Genomic DNA, 11,282 nt, shown 5'->3' with positions numbered 1-11,282 from the left:
ATTTGCTCAAATCTTTTGTCTCAGTAATTCAATTTTCGTCTCTGTCTATTCTGTTTCTAATTTATTTGCTTTATCTATAATCATGCTATTTTGACCCTCAGTTAAATTCTTATAATCTCTTCTTTATTCTCCGGTCCTTTTCCTATCATTTGGTTTTTAGTTCTTATTTTGTTTATTAATATAGTAGACTGTCTTCCCATATCTTTTCACCTTATTCTTGTTTGGGTAGTATTGTTCAGAACTTATCTTTGCTGTATTATATTTAATTCTTGATCCTCTTTCCACTTTCCCTATGAGGAATTGACTTTCTTTTCTGTGATACTGGTTAGAGATGCTTTGTATAGCACAAAGCATGGTGGGAGAAAATGGTATCAGTATCAGAAGAAATGGTATCCAGTATTTGCAACAATACCTAGGCTGTGCTCTTATATCTTTTGTTTTCTTCATGTTCTGTACTGGGCTTATCTATTAGGATAAACTATCTGCTGTAACAAGCAACTCTCAAACCTTGGAGATTTAATACAATAAAAGTTTGTGATGATAGTTCAGTATGTCCTAGTCCAATGAGGATATTGTGGGAGAAGAGAATCATAGTCGTTCAGGGACTAAACTCCTCTTATCTTGTGAGACTGTGATCTTCAACCTGTGACTTTTATGGTCATTATGGAAAGGGAAGAGAAAATACAGGTCTGGAAGTGGCATTTGTAACTTTTGCCCACATTCCATTGGCTGAATCTCAGTTTCATGACCCCAAGGTAGTTGCAGAGTGGCTTGAAGATGCAGAGAAAATGTGTGCTCCAGAGGAGCATTAGATGGTTTTGGTGAACGTGGGTTCACCCCCTGCTTTGGTGATCACAAAATAATTGTGAAGAGTGAGTACCATCAGGCTGCTGATCAGTTCTTCAATCCAATGTGATTCACCATGGATGGTTTCCCCTACTGAACCTGTTTCTGCCATCACTCATTTCTATGACAAAACAAGATGACTCACTTAGTTTTACTCCAAAAGTTAAGTATTGGAGTGTTAGAGAGAATTCTAAGGGATTTGTTGACTTAGTAGTATAGAGGGGTAAGACATAAAATTTCAAGTGCTTTCATGACATCAATGAACCCCAAAGGCCTTACTGTGAGTTCTCCTGTTCTCATTAGATAGGCCTCCCATCTAACAGGAGAGGCTTCCAACTTGACTAGTCCCCCTTCCAACTGGACCAGTGGTGCCACACCTAGTCATCAACTTAATGATTTTACTTTCATGTCAGCCTGCAAAATTTTTCCAACAAGACAATCACATCCTCCAGTGGAAAACAGATGGTACCTCATCCACTTGTTATTATAGAACCTGACTCCCACAGCTCTTGTTGGTTCACTCTGTTCCTGAGTGCAATCCCTGTGGCCCTGCAGGGCATATGGTGTCCCCCTCCCCTGGGGTGTGAGTTACATGACTGATAACTGCTGTCAATCACATCTGTCCAGTCTTAGGTGTCATGTGTTTAGCCATCTCATACTATTTAAATTATTTTTTTAAATGTATTCATTTTGAGAGATAAAGAGTGAGTGGGGTGGGGTAGAGAGAGAGAGGGAGAGAGAGAATCCCAAGCAGGCTATGCACTGTTAGTGCAGAGCCTGACATGGGGCTTGATCTCACAAACTGTGAGATCATGACCCAAGTTGAGACCAAGAACTGGATGCTTAGCCAACTGAGCCACTCATGCACCCCCATATCATACTATTTGGGTTAAAGGATCCCTCCTTTACCAAGGAAATGAATAGGAAATGGTTAGAACAGGAGGGTTATGAGGCTTACCACAGTGCATTGCCCAATTTTGCTTCAGTATCTTGTGATTTTTTTTTTCTCATCATTTTTGTTAAGAACAGAATATTAGATGGGATCTGTTTCATTGTCTGGTTTAATTGTGTTCCTTTTTTGGGGGGTTCAAGTAGTTAAATGTTGTAGAGACACAGTTTTGAAGTCACTTTGTTTTGTTTCAAAATTCTTTGTAGACAATGATCTTGTAGAAAAGTGTAGAAGGGCAAAGTGTAGAAATAAAGATATCCAGGAGCAGCCAGCATTGATATCATTATTGGACATGAACAAGTGAGAAAGGAGAAAATCCTAAATAAGAATGCGACTATTGTATACTGCATTAGAAAGAGAACAAAAATAACTCATAAGCTTTTAAGAATTGAACTCAATGAAGCTATTAAAGTGTCTGAGCTATATGATGTCATTTAAATTTCATCATGCTGAAAATTTTTATATTTTTATGAGCGGCCAATATGTTGATGCCATCAAAGACAAACTAGGGCCTCTGAATTCCTCAGAGGACCATACAGAGCCAAAACACCCCCGGGGAAACTCTGTAACCTAGGGTCTAACTCTATTTCTGAAGAACAGTTATGCAGCTAGTCATGTATAGAAGTTTGAAAAGCACTAATGGGTCACTCATGAATTAGCACCCTGTGTTTCTTCTTCATCATATAGCAAGTAGAATCGTAGTGGTGCTCTGAGAACTACCCCAAAATGTCAACCTGCCAACTTACAGTTTCCATCTTAGTCTTCTTCCATAGGGCCTGGAAAACTATCTGGTCTTTAGTGCTTCAAAGATAGGAGGATTTCAACAGAAAGAACGAGTGGGTAACAATGGTTTTATTATGGAGAATTATTGCTTAAAAAGTTCTTGACTTAAACTAGTTAGAACAAGATGCTCTAATTATAAGCTTGTGTCAAGTACCTAAAATAACAAGAAATATGTATGAAGCAGTTACAAAATATCAGATACATTGCTAAGAATTTAAGATGAACTATTATATCTAATACATCAGCAAAAAGTTAGATGCTTTTATTATCTATATTTTGCAGATAAAGAAACTGAGGCTTAGAGAAATTGAGTAAAGAGCCATGGGCATACAACTAACAAGTCCTGTGGCCGAGAATCTAACCTTGGATTTCTGACTTTGTTGTCAGAGCTCTTAACCTAATCTCTGTAAGTATTCTGGGCTGCAGGAAAGAAGAGCTGGAACAAAGATTTTGTAGATTATCTGCTTCAAAAATGGTTTCTCTCAAATTCTAACTTAATTGCTAATTTATTCATCCAACAGTTATTTACTGGCCACCAAATTTGGTCTTGGTTAGATATTGTGAATATAAACATGAATGAAAAATAATCCCTTCCATCAAGTACTTCAATGAACCGTTAGAAAATAAAGAATTGAAAATATAGCATGGTAAGGACCATCTAGGGACAAGCAAAGAGTGCTAGGTACCCCACATCTAGCAGTGGAGAAGTTTTTATCACTGGCAGTGGGGACACTACACTATCATTTATCCTTCTTTAGAAATTCTAAGAGGTACAGTATTGTCCCTCCCTTTCTTCGCTATTCTTCGTCCCATTTCTTCATCAAATAGTGAACATAATTACATAACAATAACCATGAAAGCCATACAATGGTTAAGAGTCAAGTTCACATTGATCTGGGACACATCTGCCCCAAATTTCATATGTGCATAGAGAACTGAAAATATGAGGAAATCCAATTATTTTCCCTTAGAAGTAGGAAGAAAATATAGCCCTAAAGGGTGTTAACAAGGGGAGGGGAGGGAGAATTTTGATTTGGATTTAATTTTGGTTGAAATGTAACCTTTAGGAAACTTGAAAACCACAGAAAATAATTTTATGTAAATAGCTTTACTGTCAGCTGTTTTTCAAAGAAAAAAAAATTCCTTTAATCACTTCTTGGAATTGTTTTGGCTTTTCAGCAATTTAGACTCCTGTGTAGGGAATGTCACTCACTGTCCTTTGAGTGTATATGTGTGTGGGTGCCAATACTTTTGTATTTTCTTTGGGGGTGGGAAAGCAAAATGATTCAAGCTGAGAAAATTCTTAAATATTCATTTTTATAAATTTTATTAAAGAATTTTGTTAAACCACTGTCAAAAAAATATTTTGTGACTTTGGTATAGTTGCTTAACCTCTCAGAACCTCATGTTTTCTCATTTGTACTTCTTAGGTTTGCTGTGAATATTAAATGAGATAATGACATTGTTTTGTAACCATCTTTCCCTTTATTTTCAACATAGCCTTTACCACCTATTGATACATGGTTTATCAGCTTGTCTGTCTTCCTCTACATTCTGGGAAAACAGGGATAGTATCTGCTTTCTTCATTACTATAACCCATGTACGAAGAATAGTGTTTGGCACTTAGTAATTGAATAAATAAATAAATAAATAAATAAATAACAACAAAGCACTTAGTATAGTGCTCATTGTATACATTCAATAAAGATGAATTTTTATGATTATGATTATTACCTGACATACATTTGCATTTTGAAAGTGGCAAAGCAGGGTGCCTAGGTAGCTCAGTCAGTTAAGCATCCAACTTTGGCTCATGTCATGATCTCGCAATCCGTGGCTTTGAGCCCCAAGTCTGGCTCTGTGCTGACAGCTCAGAACCTGGAGCCTGCTTCAGATTCAGTGTCTTCCTCTCTCTCCGCCCTCCGCCCCCCAAAATAAATAAACATTAAAAAAATTTTTTTAAGTGGCAAAGCTAGCCTTAGTTATAAGAGAAAATTAGCTAACCTTTGTCTTGTGCACCCTTATTTAGTTATCGTCTGTCCATTCCTGTTTCTTTGTTATTCTCAGTTTTGGACTCCCCTAAAAGTTATTAGGTGAAAGGTTTACCTTTCACACTGTTATTTCAAAATGAAGAGAAAATGCCTGCATGCAGAATGACTCAACACCAGAAGGATAAATCCTTAATTGTGTCGTTTGAGATTAGCAGCTGAAACAGTGGCACCAGCAGTGGAGGTGTTTGGGGGAGGGGAATTAATGAAGCTCAGAACTGACTCAGCGAATTGTTGGTCCAAGCACCTCTTCGCATTCTCCACCTCCCACCACACGCCTCTTAAATCACACCAATAACCTGCTACATCCGGACTGTCACACAGCAGGATGATGTCTATGGGTTTATAACCTGAACTTTTTCTAGCATGAGATTTGATTGCTTGTGCTGCCTTGAAGAAAATCTCCTTAAGCACAAGCTGGCGAGGGCAGCAAGTGGTCATAATCCTGACACATGCATGGGGTTTAATGACTTAGGAGTGCTCCTTCCTTTTAACCAAAATTCTGACAAAGATGCCCTCTGAAATCATCTCCTTCTATTCAGTTTCATTGCACAACTTCAGACATGGCTTCAGTTGCTTTAGGTCATTAACCCAGATGCCATTTTCTGTATCATCAGAGAAATATGCAGATATTTTTCTATGGGCTTTCCTATTTAAGCTGTTCACCTATTTTGTTTTGGATACCAATGATCACGTCTCCAGATGATCTATGTGTAATATTTTCTCTGTGGGATATGTTTTATTTACTTTTAGTATATTTAAATTCTATTTCATTTTGTTTTGATGAAAATCATTGATTTATAATTGCTTTCAAATGCTTCTTTATCTGATGTAGCTGATAAATTGCTACCAGAACAGAAAGCTGTAAAAAAACAACAACACAGCTTTGTGAGGATGGTCCAAATTCCTAAGAAAGATTAAGTGTCTGCTAAATCAATAATGGTGAAAATAGTATAATGAGACCTAAATTCATACCTCTATTGTAGATTCATATTATTTTAAGCAATATGTATCTCTTTAATATTGATCTGCAAGATTATTTTGTTAAATAAGAGTTGCTCATATTCAGCTCTCTCTTCCTGTATTTTCTCTGTTGAATTTGTAAATTCAATTATGCTTGATTAAAAGAAAATAATTACAAAAAAATGAAATGTTCTCTCAGGTTTCCTGAATGGTTCTACTGATACTAGGATGAGGGTAATGCCATGCCCAATCAACATTTTCCCCTTACTTCATTCCTGGAAGAAGGCTGATATGTTAGGATATTTATCTCTATTTTTTTGTGTGTGCATTAAAAAAAAAAAATTTCAAATGCCTTATAGAAACAATGTTATTTTGTGTATATATTCAGTTTAAAATAATACTCATCTCAATTTCCTGCTCAAGTACCATAATTATACGGCAAAATTTGATTTTTGTGATTTAAAGTTTGTCATTATTATCCCCATTTTTGCAGATTCAGTCTTACAGCTTCAAATTCACAATGTCTGGCAGTTATTTAAATAATGAATGGAGGGGCGCCTAGGTGGTTCAATGGATTGAGCTTCTGACTCTTGGTTTTGGCTTAGGTCATGATCTCATCGCTTCTTTGTGGGTTCGAGCCTCTGTTGGGCTCCATGCTGGCAGTGCAGAGCCTGCTTGGGAGTCTCTCTCTCTGCCCCTCCCCCACTTGTGCTGTCTCTTTCTCTCAAAATAAACTTTAATAAATAAATAAGTAAATAACAAATGAGACTAATCATAGAGCAGGGTTATCATCTCTTTAATTCTAGATATCAAACTTCCCTTAAAAGCTTTGGAAGCCACATAAACCATTGAGTCCTGTGTAACATTATTTTACAAGTAAAACATGTTAGTCTTTTAAGATTGTTGTTGTGTCTCTCACATCACTTGCTCTGGGATAAGCTGACTGCCATGTCCTAGGGAATCTTCAGAGGAACTGAGGTTTTTAGCCAATAGTCAGTGAGGACTGAGGCCTCCTGCCAACAATGACATGAGTGACCTTGGAAATGGGTCCTCTAACCTCAGCCAAACTTTCAGATAACTGCAGCCCTACTGACCTCTTCACTGCAGCTTCGTGAGAGACCCTGAACAACAACCATCCAGCTAAGTTGCTCTTGAATTCCTGACCAACAGAAAGTGAGATAATATGTATTTGTTGTTTGAAACCACTAAGTGTTGGGGTAATGAGTTATGCAGCCATAGACGACTAATGTAGTGTCGCACCAACAAGAGATGGTTTCAACAGAAATGGTGATGTGGCATGCTTGAGCGAAAACAGCATGAGCTAGTTCATCCCCACCCTTTAGTGCTTTTTGGTTAAGCACTAAGATCTGAGAGAGGAATCCAGGGCGGGAGTTATGGAGCCTGTAACAGGGTCCGCAGGATGGACTAGCTGTGCCAAGGCAACGGGCTGCATGTTACACCAGATGAGGACAGTATGGAAAAAAGTGAGACAAAAGCAATGCCCAAGGTAAAGTAGCCCAAGCTTTACCCTCACTGAAGTCACACCAGAGAGAGCTCAGAACACCCTTCCTCTCCCACAAGCGCAGACAAATATCTCAGGAACTTAAAAAATCTTCGAAACTTTACACAGGGGTAAGGGGGGCAAAGGAGAAGAGAAAGATGAGATAGTCATAAGAGACTGAGTTTTAAACTAAAAGTGATTAAAGTTACCTTGAATGGACAAGAATGAACTTTCTACCACAGATGCAAATTAGGGCTTGAGAGTAAAATTAATTTCAGTTGTGGAGAAGTAAATGTTATTTATAGACTTTTGAAATATTTGTAGTTACAAATCTTCACACCCACTATTTCACAATTGATAGGAACATCTTTATTCCAGAGCAAGATAAAAGAAATAGATCATCGGTGTCACAGAAAAGCAATTCTCTCTTTGTTCAGAGAGAATATGTAACTAAATTATTTTTGGGAAATAAGTAATTTTTGAGAACAAGATCTCTTGCTTTGTGCTAATGATGGCTAATACTTGTGATGCAGTCACAACGTTCCAGGGAGTTGTTCTTACCATTTTACAAACATTAAACTCATTCTGTTCTAACAACAAATTTATTGCATGCTTATTACCATCTGTCCCATTTAAAAATGGGGAAACTAAGTCAAAGGAAGAGCAAGCAAACTGCCAATGGTCACAGTCAGTCTGATTCTGGAATCTATGAACTTAACTACCACCTTCTCATGCTCCTCAGGATCTATCTTATATTTCTTCAAATACTTTATTTCCAGGACATCAAGTTCATGCTGAGCATTTTGACTAAGTTGGAAAAGTGTAAGATTTGAACTCAGATTTAATGTGGATCCTCCTGGTAACACTAGACGAAGAGCTTATTGGCTGGTCTCTAAAATAGTGCACTCATTTACATACATAGATATTTATGGAGATTATTCCATTAGTATCTGGATTTCACTTTAAAGGTGAATAGCATTAGGTGTCCTGGCTGTGGACTGGAGAGCCACACAGATCTTTAAGGACTGGCTTGTAAACATGTAATCAGAAGATCTGGTGCTGCCTGAGAATCCAGAGCAGGTTTTAAATAGCTTACAGAGAGCTCAGCTGGTCTTTCCAAGTCCAAGTTATCAAAAATAGTTTCCTAGTTTATGTGTGTGACCTTCCCTGGCCACAGAAACTGAGCCATAAAGACTATTCTGCCTTTGCCCGTCTCTGGAGACAAGAGCAAAACTCATGATTTGTTCAAATATGAACTACACTTTAAAAATCTAAATAACATAGGGTTAGTATACAACCCTGTGAGGCCCATGGATTTCCCTGAATTCAGTGGAATCACTCTTTCTACAAAATACTTCTAAGATGAGGAATAGGGCCGGGGCCTCAGTGGCCAAGTCCTGCCTCCATTAGAATATTTAGCCAGAATCAGAGACAGCCATGGAGAGAGGCCTGAGGACTCCTCTATAGACAACTTAAGAAACTTTGATATTGTTCATTAACTTGTTTTACCTAACTTGTCTAATAGTTTACTGGAAGAAGTACCAATACAATCCAATGGCTCTGCTCACTTCTTGGTAGGTCTGGAAGATAGGTTCCAGCATTTCTAAATCTATTTTATGAACTTTCCCCCTGAGAACAGTTCTGACCAATATGTGTATGTGAAACTAGTGGAGAAGAAGAAAAATGATTGCAATGCTGAGATATTTTCTAGAATGCTAATCATGTGGAAATATTGTAAAACATGAAAAAGAAATGAAATAAAACTAAGGATAAATATTCAAAATACTTAGGGAGCCAAACTTTGGCATTATTCTCTACTTAAAAAATTAATACTACTTTGGTCCAGAAAAAAATACGTTTCAATGTTCTTTTCCATAAAAGGATTTTTTAAGTTCCCACCTGGTAGAACTTGGTATATTCATATGAAATACTGGGCCTTGATCTTCTTAATACCATTGTTAATCAACAAGGGACTTGGTTTAATTTTCTAGGTGAGTTGGTTGGAATTTAACACTATTTATTTTGCTGATAGGTATTTTCCTAGTAGACACAGATGTTGAGGGAAAGCGAGTTCTCATAGAAAGAGGTTTGCAACACTAGGTATAATTGGCATTTAGGGAACCTAAAGGTTAACCTACTTCCTAGAATATTTACTTCTTTTGAAATAGATTTCTTATAATTTATTGTGGAGCTCTTGAACTTGATTTGCTTCACAGTTAGGATCTTAGCACAAAGAATTAAAAACAGATCTTAAAAAACTATTGCTGACAACTGTTGGTTGGCTGATCCAACAGTTCTTCCTACCCCTGGAGTTGGAGAATTTTCATGAATTTTCTTGATTCTCTGGCGAAAGAAACATGTGAGGGAGCACTGCTACTCTCCTCTTCCTCTTGCCCTTGTTGCTGGCACTGCGCCCAAGCTCTAGCAGCCATCTTGTGACCATTAGGAAACTTGACAGAGGTAAGCCACTAAATTGATGTCTACCTCAGTTTTCCTCTGATGCCAGCAGAAAGAAGACTATATTTTTAAAAGCCACTCAGATTTCCTAGAATTTGATTTGTATATACTCCTAACTCATACAATAAAATATAATTATACCAAATATCACTATACCAAAGACTTAAAGCATGATGATATTGAAGCCAGACTGGACATTGTCCCATTTTTTTCAATGCAATGAAACATTTCTATACCAGTGTCAAAATTGAAAAGTGCATTTACTAGTTTGCCATTTCCCCTTTCTATTTACTATTTTTCAAAAATGTTTATTTTTGAGAGAGAGAAAGAGAGAGCATGAGGGGGGGAGGAGCAGAGAGAGAGGGGGACAGATGATCTGAAGTAGGCTCTGTGCTGACGGAAAGCCCGATGCAGGGCTCAAATTCATGAACCGTGAAATCCTGACCTGAGCTAAAGTCAGATGCTCAACCAGCTGAGCCACTCAGGCACCCCTCCATTTACCATTTTTGTCTTTTTAAGTCTAATTGTAAGTACCACCTATATGAACTGGGCAAATTGTATTTGTTTTATAGGCAGTGGTTTTTTATAAATTGGCCATTTCCCTCAAAACATTATTATAAATCAATATAAAATGAAAGAAACTTTGAAAGAACTCCTGAGATTTGAATAGTAAAATGTAATTAATAGCAAAAGGATAAATTAGATCTCCTTCCTTTCCCCATTCTTTCTTTTTAATTTCTTTTTCTTCAACTCTTTCCTTCCTCTCTCAGTGGTTTCTTTATTTAATCTTCTCACTCTCCACCTTTCTATCTTTCTTTGATTACCAGTGTAATGTGATATATTTTTCATAAAGAATATCAATATTTTTCTTAGTACTTATGTCCCTTTGTGGCAGACATTTTTTCTTATGCATTTTGTGGGGATTTTGCCAACATGTTATACAAAAGAACCAGTAATGGAAAAGTTTGAAAATTTTTTAGTTTCAAATAATTTCCCCCATTTTTTTTTCTGTAGAAACACAATCCTTGTTTGAAGTACATACCATTATGTGACAGTTGTGGATTTTTGATCCAAGCCAAAATATGAGATCACAAATGATAATTATATTGGATTATTTGCCAAAATTTTTCCACTCACATGTATAAAAATACCATGTATTTTAATGTTATACATACTGGCTAAAAGATATAACTCCATCGGTGTCTGAGAAACAAGATAGGATTTAGCAACATAATTTGGTATGTTTAAATGTTTTAAACCGAAAAGGATCAGAAAAAAAATGCTTAATACTCAATAAAACATATTGAAAGCAAGCCCATACCATTTCATTGCACAAGAACAGTCACTTAGTATATTAATAAGAGAAACAGAACATATTTTCCAGTTTTCACTAAATTCAAGAAAGCTTAGAATAATGCATGAAAACAATGTTTCTCTGCTCATATTAATTTGAAAACCCGAACAGACATTATTTAACCAGAATCCAAAGTTCAGGGGCAAGATTGCTGAAAGATCTCTAATTTTAAAATCACTGTTTGTAGAAGTAAACCTTTGTTCCCAGTCTGTAAATTATTAAAATGAGTATATAATGAGTTCCCAGGTCTCCTCATTAAATCTTCTCGTACATGCAATGAGCTGTTTCCCGGTGTATTTCACTCTCTGGTACCTCATTACTAGCGATGGTGCTGGCACTTTGAGATTTATTTGCAAAGGATACACAGGGATTCAATGACT

Source organism: Panthera leo, chromosome F2, assembly GCF_018350215.1.
Source record: "Panthera leo isolate Ple1 chromosome F2, P.leo_Ple1_pat1.1, whole genome shotgun sequence".
Lineage (NCBI taxonomy): Eukaryota > Metazoa > Chordata > Mammalia > Carnivora > Felidae > Panthera > Panthera leo.
Note: the sequence above shows the minus strand (reverse complement) of the source record.